General features: G+C 50.0%; 1 protein-coding gene across 4 annotated transcripts in view; it reads right to left on the bottom strand.

Moving 5' to 3' along the window:
- fut8a (fucosyltransferase 8a (alpha (1,6) fucosyltransferase)) overlaps window positions 1–13,794 on the bottom strand; it is a 164,329-nt gene that overhangs the window by 94,668 nt on the left and 55,867 nt on the right. For all 4 annotated transcript variants that reach the window (XM_031787870.1, XM_031787871.1, XM_031787868.1 and 1 more), the window contains one exon: window positions 1,821–1,876. The gene's annotated coding sequence lies outside the window, so the exon portion shown is untranslated. The remainder of the gene's footprint in view (window positions 1–1,820; window positions 1,877–13,794) is intronic.

The raw sequence follows: 13,794 nt of genomic DNA, 5'->3' as shown, positions 1-13,794 counted from the left end.
ACGGGGATGGGGTGTGTTGTTATAATGGTGTGTCTATGGGGACAGGGATGGAGCGTGAGTGTTGTTATAATGGTGTGTCTATGGGGACAGGGATGGTGAGTGTTGTTATAATGGTGTGTCTATGGGGACGGGGATGGAGCGTGAGTGTTGTCATAATGGTGTGTCTATGGGGACAGGGATGGTGAGTGTTGTTATAATGGTGCGTCTATGGGGACGGGATGGTGTGTGCTGTTATAATGGTGTGTCTATGGGGACAGGGATGGTGTGTGTTGTTATAATGGTGTGTCTATGGGGACGGGGATGGTGAGTGTTGTTATAATGGTGTGTCTATGGGGACAGGGATGGTGAGTGTTGTTATAATGGTGTGTCTATGGGCACGGGGATGGTGAGTGTTGATATAATGGTGTGTCTATGGGGACGGGGATGGTGAGTGTTGTTATAATGGTGTGTCTATGGGGACGGGGATGGGGTGTGTTTATATAATGGTGTGTCTATGGGGACGGGGATGGTGTGTGTTGTTATAATGATGTGTCTATGGGGATGGGGAGTGAGTGTTGATATAATGATGTGTCTATGGGGACGGGGATGGGCGTGAGTGTTGTTGCTGCTGCTGCAGTCATTCTCCAGTTGGCTCAGTGAAAGATGCCTGAAAGATGAGCTGCATTTAGGCTGCTGTCTGTTTCTCTTTCTAAACCATTCTGCTTGACTCGGTACAATAGTCTGTTTCTGACTGGCTAGGAGTGCTGCTGTCTGTCTGTCTGTCTGTCTGGCTCCTTGTGGTCACAGCAATGCTGCTCATTAGTGAGGGGACTACCTAAACTAGAGCAATACTGGTCAGGACAGGACAACACAGGAGTGACAGCAAAGGCGTGTTCTGCCCAGCCCGGCTACATTCAGTTCAGTCACCCCAGTTTATCTCAGTTCCGCCCATCCAAGCCTGCTCAATACACAAATAGCCAGTAAAATTGTATGAACTACTGTGCAGCTGAGTTCTACAGCCCAATAAGAAAACCCAGATTTTACATGGTCACAAGCACACACAGGAAGCTTATAAACAACCATAAAGTGGCCTCCCGGGTGGCGTAGTGGTCTAAGGCACTGCATCGCAGTGCTAGCTGTGCCACCAGAGACTCTGGGTTTGAGCCCAGGCTCTGTCACAACCGGCCACGACCGGGAGGTCCATGGGGCGACGCACAATTGGCGTCGTCCGGGTTAGGGAGGGCTTGACCGGTAGGGATATCCTTGTCTCATTGCGCACTATCGACTCCTGTGGTGGGCCAGGCGCAGTGCACGCTGACCAGGTTGCTAGGTGTATGGTGTTTCCTCCGACACATTGGTGCGGCTGGCTTCCGGGTTGGATGCGCGCTGTGTTAAAGAAGCAGTGTGGCTTGGTTGGGTTGTGTTTCAGAGGACGCATGGCTCTCGACCTTCGTCTCTCCCGAGCCCGTACGGGAGTTGTAGTGATGAGACCAGACAGTAACTACTAACAATTGGATACCACATTTTTGGGGAGAAAAAGGGGGTAAAAAAAACCAACAACAACCATAACATTTGTCACAGTAGGTTGGTGGCACCTTAATTGGGGAGGATGGGCTTGTGGTAACGGCTAGAGTGGAATGAGTGGAATGTTATCAAATACATCCAACACATAGTTTGATGCCATTCCATTCATTCAGTTCCAGCCATTATCATGAGCCGTCCTCCCCTCAGAAGCCTCCACTGGCCCAAATTATGATCTGTCCTTTACCTTCTGATCAAACATCCGTCTTAGTCCAACCATCCCATACCCTGAAAGTATCCTCCATCCTAAAGGTGCTTACCTTTTTTTAGAAGCCTCACAGAATCCTCACTTGGGAATTCAGAGAACAACTTCTTCCTGTAAAAAAAAGATTAGGAAAGAAAATGATATTACCCACCATGATTTAGTCAGCGAGAACAAAGCTTTAAGACTTGAGTCATTTGTCATTTCCTTCAAAGTTATTTATCAAGCCAGGAGAGTGAGTGTGTGTGTGTGCGCGTGTGTGCGTATGTACGTGTGTGTGTGAGTGAGTGAGTGAGTGAGTGTGTGTTAGGTAGGGCTGTGGTGGTCATGAAATTTTGTCAGTCAGTGATTGTCATGCAAATAACTGCTGGTCTCTTGGTAATTGACCATTCATTAACGAAAACATGTTTGGCATCTTCCACGCATAGCCTACCAGCCCCGATGCAGACATTTGGAACATCTACATTTTTAAAAAATGAATAAATCCATTTAATATAACCTATAACCATCACAATAAATCCCATTATTAATTTTAGACAGGTCTAAAGAAACACGATATGAAGAAAATGTAGCTTATGTCAGAAGAACAGAAAAGCATATTCTGAGTTGTCCTTCTGTTAGGCCCTGATCTGGCTATACCATATGGCTGTGGGCTACACTAGTTCATTAAGCAGATAAGATTTGCTCATAATTCCGGTGGCATTATTTGTACATCATTTTATATTAAGAAGAACACAATTGAACATAGCTGAATAAAATAAAAATGATATTTTCTCCAAATGATTTCCGAGGCAGCGCACATGCTTCTATTCTGTGTTGAAAGGTTGACAAAGAAACAGGTCCTTTACGACATGCTTCATTTAGAGTTATTTATTCAACTTTAGTTGTGCTAAAAACGTCAGGCTATATGTTTAGATTTTTTGGGTACATTCTAAGGCTGTATGATGCGACTCTAGTGATGATTTGAAAAATGTTACATGAAAGGCATGAGCTCTGACCTGTTTCTTGCGCAGGCTGCACACACTTCATCAGTCTCTCATTCACTATCTGAAAGCACTTGATAATATTCTCACTCATCAGACTATTCTCAATTTAATCTAGTTTTACATATAACCTGCCATGGTAAAAATCTGTCGTTCCGCCCCTGAACAAGGCAGTTAACCCATTGTTCCAAGGCCATCATTGAAAATAAGAATTTGTTCTTAACTGACTTGCCTAGTTAAATAAAGGTCAAATAAAAAAATTTCATAAAAATATACACTGAGTGTACAAAACATAAGGGACACCATCCTAATATTGAAATGCACTCAGCAATAAATCCAGCAGCAGGATAAAGCTGGGATCCTCTTCTAAATAGACCGTGTTTCACTAGGCTCTGTAGGCTATGTGCTCTCCAACTGTGTTCCAGGGGTCAAAGGCCAAAAGGCTACATTTAGTGTTATTATACCACCTGACCAAAACATAGGCTATGAGCTACATTTAGAGTTATTATACCACCTGATCAAAACATAGGCTATGGGCTACATTTAGAGTTATTATACCACCTGATCAAAACATAGGCTATGGGCTAGGCTTACATGAAACATGTGACTATGATTGGGAAAGGAAAAGGCTTGCACTTTTTCTTGCATTGGTCTGCACACACTGAGCATCATTCACCAGTGACAATATTGTCACCCATCAGACTATTCTCAATTTAATCTTGTCTTTACATATACTAAATAATATACAGTACCAGTCAAAAGTTTGGACCTACTCATTCAAGGGCTTTTCTTTATTTTTACTATTTTCTATATTGCATGACATTAAAAGTAATAAATGACACATGGAATCACGTAGTAACCCAAAAAGAATTAAATGACACATATGGAATCACGTAGTAACCCAAAAAGAATTAAATGACACATATGGAATCACGTAGTAACCAAAAAAGAATTAAATGACACATATGGAATCACGTAGTAACCAAAAAAGAATTAAATGACACATATGGAATCACGTAGTAACCAAAAAGAATTAAATGACACATATGGAATCACGTAGTAACCAAAAAAGAATTAAATGACACATATGGAATCACGTAGTAACCAAAAAAAGAATTAAATGACACATATGGAATCACGTAGTAACCAAAAAAGAATTAAATGACACATATGGAATCACGTAGTAACCCAAAAAATTATAAAATGACACATATGGAATCACGTAGTAACCAAAAAAGAGTTCAACTGTCACGTTCGTCATAATGATGAGACGAAGGCGCAGCGTGTGTAGATTTCCACATATTTTAATAAACTGAAACTCACTAAACAAAACAACAAAGAACAACCGAAACGTGAAGCTATACAAAATAGTGCTGACAGGCAACTACACATAGTCAAGATCCCACACCAGAAAGTGGGGGAAAAAAAGGCCTGCCTAAATATGATCCCCAATCAGAGACAACGATAAACAGCTCTCTCTGATTGGGAACCATATCAGGCCAACATAGACATACAAAACCCCTAGACATACAAAACCCCTAGACATACAAAACCCCTTGACATACAAAAACCTAAAGTACCCACCGTAGTCACACCCTGACCTAACCAAAATATATATAAACAGAGATATCTAAGGTCAGGGCGTGACATAAACAAATCTATATATATTTTATATTATAGATTCTTCAAAGTAGCCACCCTTTGCGTGCATGTGTGTGTGTATTCAGCTTCAGACCCTCCCTGGCTGCACATCCATCCCATAATCCATGGTGACGGCTTAGAGCAGTGACACCCACACTCTCCTGCTGCCGTGGCGACAGGGCCAGGCCCAGGATGGATGGAAGCATCAGATGTAATTGGAGCCCATTAAGCAAGACTCGATCCCCAATGAATGATGCACACACACACACACACGCACACACACACACACGCTCAAACGCACACACACGTATGCAAGCGTGCACACACAAGCGCGCACACACGCATGTATGAAGAAACACACACACACAGGCCCACAAGCACACACCCTCACACTCACAAAGGCCCACCCACACAATCACGGGCAGGCAAACAACGAATGTAAAACACACACACACAGTTCGAGCAACCAAGGAATCCCGCAGCAGGCTGCTCTGAAATGACCTTGGCTGGTGGATCTAGTCGCAGAGATTCATTTCAACTTCCATTATCAGGAAAATGGTTCTAAGTTTACATTTAAGGCTTCCTATCTAAACCACACCACTCTTAAATGACTTTGCCGATCAATAATTGCACATTTTCTTTTCAACGTGGCTTTTCCCCTGAAAAACATACAAGCTTCCAAAAACAAATTGCGCTCACAATCTTCTGCGATCACAACTCTAATTTCCCCCAGAGCAGCGAGCGCTACCGTATAATTCCGTGCCTTACCTAGAAAAACAAAGGAATTCATAATGCAGGCTCATTGAGGTCCAAGGGAATTGGGTTAGGGAGTTGAGACACACAAACACACACACACACACACACCCCAAGCACAACAACACAAATTGAGAGGTGAAGGAGAGAGACCAGAGATGTGTCTTTGTTTATTAAAAGAGCCTCATATGGAACAAATAAACACAACACACCTCGGCAGCAGCTGGCTCGGCAGCAGCTGGCTCAGCAGCGCTGGTTTCAATACTTCAACAGAGAGCTTTAGCTGCAAGGGAGGCAGTAGAAATGTAGCTTTCTCAGAAATCAATCCTAATTATCCTGGCTTCTGAAACCATAATGTGTTACAGGCAACCAATCCGACCTCAGGATAGAAAACAGATCACATGAGGCTGCTAAGGGGAGGACGGCTCATAATAATGGAATGGAGCAAATGGAATGACATCAAACACCTGGAAACCATGGAAACCATGAGTCTGATGTATTTGATACCATTCCACTGATTCTGCTCCATTACCACAAGCCTGTTGTTGGTACTTAAGGTGAGACCAACCTCCTGTGAAACAGATAGATAACCAATCGACCTGTGGACTTCCCTGAGAAATGCAACAATCAACGCATCGCTTAAATGTACATTCAGGGTAATGAATTGGCAGGTATCTCAATTGAAAGTGTTTTTTAGTCGAGGAAAAGGTTTACAGCTGTAGGATCTTCATTTGGTCAGATTAGTTGCTGAGAATTTTCCTGCACCGCAGGAGTTTTAAAAAGGCTTCTACTGTCAGACTTGATTTTCTCTAACAAAAGATATATCAAACCACTACAAAAATATCCAATCATTATAATACACACAATAATTCACATTTTCTGTTGCTGCAGGATTATTGTCCTGCTGTAGCAAACTGGCTCAAATTAAGAACTGTATAGAGAGACGTATAGCAGCATAGAAAGGCTTCTCCACTAAGGGCATCCCTAGTCTTTTCTCCCAGCCTCTCTATATCCATGTATTTCTACAGGCCAACGTTCAGAGACATGCTGCCAGGTCTACCACTCACTAGTCCTCCTGTAGCCACAGTAGACCATTCTATTAGCTCACTAATCCACATCAAAGAAACTAAGCCTTTCAATGTGTGTGTGTGTGTGTGTGTGTGTGTGTGTACGATAGCTGTGGGCTATTCATTAATTATCCTACAGTTAGGCTATACTGAGGTTATGTCTGTTTGCTTTATTATACAATACACTCTACTGTACAGTATGGTACTGAATAAATCAAATATCATAGTTGAACATTGATTGATTGTGTTGTCTTGCAGTCAATAAAGGGCTTACGCTTACCAAGCTACTGTTGTGTGTGAGGCATGTGGGATTACTTCCTGTATAGTGTGATTCACCAGCCAACAACGTTGTCATCAAACAATGTGGTCCTACTTTAATATTTGAGAAAGTCAAGAAAAGCAGAAAGTCAGAATAGGAAGTCCAAGTCATACTGGAATCAGAACATTGCGACAAATCCTCAGTAACTCTGAGGGAGGGGCCTGGGGAGATTGCCTCTACTTTCATTGGTCATCAGTGACAGGAAATGAGGCCAAAGGTGAGGACATGGATCAGGTGACCCAGCTCCAGAGGGACAGCTGGGATGGCCTTTCTGACAGTGACTGCAGCTGGGGACTGGCACCTCATCTAACAGAGTGTCTGTGTGTGTGTGTGTGTGTGTGTGTAATGTATGGGCCAAGTATCATACATGCAGTGTATTCTATTCTCAGAGCTCAGGACTGTGCTGGTTATGCTGCTCTCTCTAACACACAAACACGTCCGCACACACACCCCTCTCCTCTCTTTGGAGAGACAGGCACAGATGGGTGTTTCTGGATGGATGATCCTCCTGGAGGGGTCAAAAGCTGCAGGGAGGGAAATGTTGGCAGGGCTGGCTGTGTGTGTGTGTTTGTTTGTTTGTGTACCACCTCACCTCTGCTCTCTGCCACCTCTTCTCTGCCTCCTCTCTCTCCCCCACCTCTTCTCTGCCTCCTCTCTCTCCCCCACCTCTTCTCTGCCTCCTCCCCCCCCACCACCTCTTCTCTGCCTCCACCCCACCTCTTCTCTGTCTCCTCTCTCTCCCCCACCTCTTCTATGTCTCCTCTCTCTCCCCCACCTCTTCTCTGTCTCCTCTCTCTCACCCACCTCTTCTCTGCCTCTTCTCTCTCTCCCCACCTCTTCTCTGCCTCCTCTCTCTCTCTCCCCAACCTCACCTCTCTCCCCCCCACCTCTTTCATGCTTCCTCTCTCTCCCCCACCTCTTCTCTGCATCCTCTCTCTCTCTCCCCAACCTCACCTCTCTCTCCCCCACCTCTTATCTGCCTCCTCTCTCCCCAACCTCTTGTCTCCCTCCTCTCTCTCTCCCACCTCTCTCTCCTCAACCTCACCTCTCTCTCCCCCACCTCTTTTCTGCCTCCTCTCTCTCCTCAACCTCACCTCTCTCTCCCCCACCACTTTTCTTCCTCCCCTCTCTCCCCACCTCTTCTCTGCCTGTTCTCTCTCCCACCTCACCTCTCTCTCCCCCACCTCTTCTCTGCATCCTCTCTGTCCCCCACCTCATCTCTCTCTCCTCCACCTCACCTCTGCTCTCCCCCATCTCATCTCTCTCTCCCCTACCTCTTCTCTGTCTCCTCTCCCCCCCACCTCTTCTCTGCCTCCTCTCTCTCCCCAACCTCACCTCTGCCTCTCTCTCCCCAACCTCACCTCTGCCTCCTCTCTCTTCCCAACCTCACCTCTGCCTCCTCTCTCTCCCCAACCTCACCTCTGCCTCCTCTCTCTCCCCAATCTCACCTCTGCCTCCTCTCTTCCCAACCTCACCTCTGCCTCCTCTCTCTTCCCAAACTCTTCTCTGCCTCCTCTCTCCCCAACCTCACATCTCTCTCCCCCACCTCTTCTCTGCCTCATCTCCCTCCTCCACCTCACCTATGCCTCCTCTCCCTCCCCCACCTCATCTCCCTCTCTCTCCCTAACCTCTTCTCTGCCTCTCTCTCCCCAACCTCACATCTCTCTCCCCCACCTCATCTCCCTCTCTCTCCCTAACCTCTTCTCTGCATCCTCTCTCTCTCTCCCCAACCTCACCTCTCTCTCCCCCACCTCTTATCTGCCTCCTCTCTCCCCAACCTCTTGTCTCCCTCCTCTCTCTCTCCCACCTCTCTCTCCTCAACCTCACCTCTCTCTCCCCCACCTCTTTTCTGCCTCCTCTCTCTCCTCAACCTCACCTCTCTCTCCCCCACCACTTTTCTTCCTCCCCTCTCTCCCCCACCTCTTCTCTGCCTGTTCTCTCTCCCACCTCACCTCTCTCTCCCCCACCTCTTCTCTGCATCCTCTCTGTCCCCCACCTCATCTCTCTCTCCTCCACCTCACCTCTGCTCTCCCCCATCTCATCTCTCTCTCCCCTACCTCTTCTCTGTCTCCTCTCCCCCCCCACCTCTTCTCTGCCTCCTCTCTCTCCCCAACCTCACCTCTGCCTCTCTCTCCCCAACCTCACTCTGCCTCCTCTCTCTTCCCAACCTCACCTCTGCCTCCTCTCTCTCCCCAACCTCACCTCTGCCTCCTCTCTCTCCCCAATCTCACCTCTGCCTCCTCTCTTCCCAACCTCACCTCTGCCTCCTCTCTCTTCCCAAACTCTTCTCTGCCTCCTCTCTCCCCAACCTCACATCTCTCTCCCCCACCTCTTCTCTGCCTCATCTCCCTCCTCCACCTCACCTATGCCTCCTCTCCCTCCCCCACCTCATCTCCCTCTCTCTCCCTAACCTCTTCTCTGCCTCTCTCTCCCCAACCTCACATCTCTCTCCCCACCTCATCTCCCTCTCTCTCCCTAACCTCTTCTCTGCCTCTCTCTCCCCAACCTCACATCTCTCTCCCCCACCTCTTCTCTGCCTCCTCTCCCTCCACCACCTCACCTATGCCTCCTCTCCCTCCCCCTCCTCATCTCCCTCTCTCTCCCCCACCTCTTCTCTGCCTCCTCTCTCCCCAACCTCACTTCTCTCTCCTCTTCTCTGCCTCCTCTCTCTCCCCCACCTCACCTGTGCCTCCTCTCCATCCCCCACCTCACCTCTCTCTCCCCCACCTCTTCTCTGCCTCCTCTCCCTCTCCCTCCCCCCACCTCACCTATGCCTCCTCTCCCTCCCCCACCTCACCTCTCTCTCCCCCACCCTCTTCTCTGCCTGCTCTCTCTCCCCCACCTCTTTTCTGCCTCCTCGCTCTCGCTCAACCTCAACCTCATCTCTCTCTCTCCCCCACCTCTTTTCTTCCTCCTCTCTCATCCCCCACCTCTTCTCTGCCTCCTCTCTCCCCAACCTCACCTCTCTCTCCTCTTCTCTGCCTCCTCTCTCTCTCCCCCACCTCACCTGTGCCTCCTCTCCATCCCCCACCCCACCTCTTCTCTGCCTCCTCTCCCTCTCCCTCTCCCTCCCCCACCTCACCTATGCCTCCTCTCCTCTCCCCCACCTCACCTCTCTCTCCCCCACCTCTTCTCTGCCTGCTCTCCTCTTACCCCCCCTCTCCCCACCTCTTTTCTGCCCTCCTCTCTCGCCTCAACCTCCCCTCCCCCCCCCCACCACCTCTTCTCTGCCTCCAACACCACCTTCTTTCTCTGGTCTCCTCTCTCTCCCCCACCTCTTCTCTCTGTCTCCTCTCTCTTATTCCCCCCCCCTCCCCCTCTCCCCACCTCTTCTCTGTCTCCTCTCTCTTCTCCTCTCTCTCTCCCCCCCTCATTCTCTGTCTCCTCTCTCCTCTTCTCTGCCACCTCTCTCTCCCCAACCTCACCTCTCTCTCCCCCACCTCTTCTCTGCCTCCTCTCTCTCCCCAACCTCACCATCTTCTCACCCACCTCTTTCTCTGCCTCCTCTCTCTCCCCCACCTCTTCTCTGTCTCCTCTCCCTCTCCCTCCCCCACCTCACCTCTCTCTCCCCCACCTCTTTTCCTCCTCCTCTCTCTCCTCAACCTCATCTCTCACTCCCGACCTCACCTCTGCTCTCCCCCCACATCATCTCTCGCTCCCCCACCTCTTCTCTGCCTCCTCTCTCTCCCCACCTCTTCTCTGCCTCCTCTCTCTCCCCAACCTCACCTCTCTCTCCTCCACCTCTTTTCATGCTTCCTCTCTCTCCCTAACCTCTTCTCTGCCACCTCTCTCTCCCCAAACCTCACCTCTCTCTCCCCCACCTCTTCTCTGCCTCCTCTCTCTCCCCAACCTCACCTCTCTCACCCCACCTCTTCTCTTCCTCCTCTCTCTCCAAACTCTTCTGTCTCCTCTCTCTCCCCCACCTCTTTTCTGCCTCCACTCTCTCCCTAACCTCTTCTCTGCCGCCTCTCTCTCCCCAACCTCACCTCTCTCCCCACCTCTTCTCTGCCTCTCTTCTCTCCCCCCACCTCTCTTGCCTCCTCTCTCTCCCCAACCTCACCTCTCTCACCCCACCTCTTCTCTGCCTCCTCTCTCTCCCAAACCTCTTCTGTCTCCTCTCTCTCCCCACCTCTTTTCTGCCTCCTCTCTCCCTAACCTCTTCTCTGCCTCCTCTCTCTCCCCAACCTTCAGCTCTCTCCCCCACCTCTCTCTGCTCCTCTCTCTCCCGCACCTCTTCTCTGTCTCCTCTCCCTCTCCCTCCCCCACCTCACCTCTCTCTCCCCCACCTCTTTTCCCTCCTCTCTCTCCTCAACCTCATCTCTCTCTCCCGACCTCACCTCTGCTCTCCCCCACAATCATCTCTCGCTCCCCCACCTCTTCTCTGCCTCCTCTCTCTCCCCCACCTCTTCTCTGCCTCCTCTCTCTCCCCAACCTCACCTCTCTCTCCCCCACCTCTTTTCATGCTTCCTCTCTCTCCCTAACCTCTTCTCTGCCACCTCTCTCTCCCCAACCTCACCTCTCTCTCCCCCACCTCTTCTCTGCCTCCTCTCTCTCCCCAACCTCACCTCTCTCACCCCACCTCTTCTCTGCCTCCTCTCTCTCCCCACCTCTTCTCTGTCTCCTCTCCCTCTCCCTCCCCCCACCTCACCTCTCTCTCCCCCACCTCTTTTCCTCCTCCTCTCTCTCCTCAACCTCATCTCTCACTCCCGACCTCACCTCTGCTCTCCCCCCACATCATCTCTCGCTCCCCCACCTCTTCTCTGCCTCCTCTCTCTCCCCCACCTCTTCTCTGCCTCCTCTCTCTCCCCAACCTCACCTCTCTCTCCCTCACCTCTTTTCATGCTTCCTCTCTCTCCCTAACCTCTTCTCTGCCACCTCTCTCTCCCCAACCTCACCTCTCTCTCCCCCACCTCTTCTCTGCCTCCTCTCTCTCCCCAACCTCACCTCTCTCACCCCACCTCTTCTCTTCCTCCTCTCTCTCCCAAACCTCTTCTGTCTCCTCTCTCTCCCCACCTCTTTTCTGCCTCCTCTCTCCCTAACCTCTTCTCTGCCGCCTCTCTCTCCCCAACCTCACCTCTCTCCCCCACCTCTTCTCTGCCTCCTCTCTCTCCCCCACCCTCTTCTCTGCCTCCTCTCTCTCCCCAACCTCACCTCTCTCACCCCACCTCTTCTCTGCCTCCTCTCTCTCCCAAACCTCTTCTGTCTCCTCTCTCTCCCCACCTCTTTTCTGCCTCCTCTCTCCCTAACCTCTTCTCTGCCGCCTCTCTCTCCCCAACCTCACCTCTCTCCCCCACCTCTTCTCTGCCTCCTCTCTCTCCCCAAACTCTTCTCTGCCCCCTCTCTCTCCCCAACCTCACCTCTCTCACCCCACCTCTTCTCTGAATCCTCTCTCTCCCCCACCTCTTCTGTCTCCTCTCTCTCCCCACCTCTTTTCTGCCTCCTCTCTCCCTAACCTCTTCTCTGCCGCCTCTCTCTCCCCAACCTCACCTCTCTCCCCCACCTCTTCTCTGCCTCCTCTCTCTCCCCCACCTCACCTATGCCTCCTCTCTCTCCCCCACCTCTTCTCTGCATCCTCTCTGTCCCCCACCTTATCTCTCTCTCCCCCACATCACCTCTCTCTCCCCCACCTCTTCTCTGCCTCCTCTCTCTCCCCCACCTCTTCTCTGAATCCTCTCTGTCCCCCACCTCACCTCTGCTCTCCCCCACCTCATCTCTCTCTCCCCCACCTCACCTCTGCTCTCCCCCACCTTCTCTGCCTCCTCTCTTCCCCCAACCTCTTCTCTGCCTCCTCTCTCCCCCACCTCACCTCTCTCTCCCCCACCTCACCTCTCTCCCCCACCTCACCTCTGCTCTCCCCCACCTTTTCTCTGCCTCCTCTCTTCCCCCAACCTCACCTCTGCCTCCTCTCTCCCCAACCTCTTTTCCGCCTCCTCTCTCCCCAACCTCACCCCCCTCTCCCACACCTCTTCTCTGCCTCCTCTCTCTCCCCCACCTCACCTCTCTCTCCCCCACCTCACCTCTCTCTCCCCCACCTCTAGAGGGAGAGGAAAGAGGTAGAGAGAGAGGGAGGATAGAGGGAGAGGATAGAGAAAGACAGTGAGGATAGAGGGAGGAGAGGGAGGTTAGAGGGAGAGAGGAAGGATAGAGGGAGAGGATAGCGGGAGGAGGGGGAGGATAGAGGATAGAGGGAGAGGATAGAGCAGGCCTGGGCAAAAAGCAGGCCTGGGTTGTCTTAGCTCTCCTGATCAACACCTGTGATTGCTTTATGCTTCTCTCTAATGTCACTATGCCTTGTCTACTGCTGTCTTGGCTAGTTTGTATTGCTTTATTTCACTGTAGAGCCCTCAAAATGCCTTAGATAGCTCTTTTGTCCCACTCCACACACATGCAGAAACCTCACCTATCATGCCTTGAATCTATTTTACCACGCCCAGAAATCTGCTCCTTTTATTATCCGTCCCCAACGCACTAGACGACCAGTTCTTATAGGCTTTAGCTGTACCCTTATCCTCCTCCTCCTCCTCTGTTCCTCTGGTGATGTAGAGGTTAACCCAGGCCCTGTAGCCTCCAGTTCCACTCTTATTTCCCAGGCGCTATCATTTGTTGACTTCTGTAACCATAAAAGCTTTGGTTTCATGCATGTTAACATCAGAAGCCTCCTCCCTAAGTTTTTTTTCTCACTGCTTTAGCACACTCTGCCAACCCTGATGTCCTAGCCGTGTCTGAATCCTGGCTCAGGAAGGCCACCAAAAATTCTGAAATTTCTATCCCCAACTATAACATTTTCCGCCAAGATAGAACTGCCAAAAGGGGTGGAGTTGCAATCTACTGCAGAGATAGCATGCAGAGTTCTGTCTTACTATCCAGGTCTGTGCCCAAACAGTTCGAGCTTCTACTTTTAAGAAACCACCTTTCCAGAAATAAGTCTCTCACTGTTGCTGCTTGTTACAGACCCCCCTCAGCCCCCAGCCCCCAGCTGCGCCCTGGACACCATATGTTAATTAATTGCCCCCCATTTATCTTCAGAGTTTGTACTGCTCGGTGACCTAAACTGGGATATGCTTAACACCCCGGTCGTCCTACAATCTAAGATACATGCCCTCAATCTCACCCAAATGATCATGGAACCTACCAGGTACAACCCCAAATACGTAAACTCAGGCACCCTCATAGATATCATCCTGACCAACATGCCCTCTAAATTGTATTTATTTATACATTATTTTACCAGGTAAGTTGACTGAGAACACGTTCTCATTTGCAGCAACG

Source organism: Oncorhynchus kisutch, linkage group LG14, assembly GCF_002021735.2.
Source record: "Oncorhynchus kisutch isolate 150728-3 linkage group LG14, Okis_V2, whole genome shotgun sequence".
NCBI lineage: Eukaryota > Metazoa > Chordata > Actinopteri > Salmoniformes > Salmonidae > Oncorhynchus > Oncorhynchus kisutch.
This window is presented reverse-complemented; position numbering and strand designations above follow the sequence as displayed.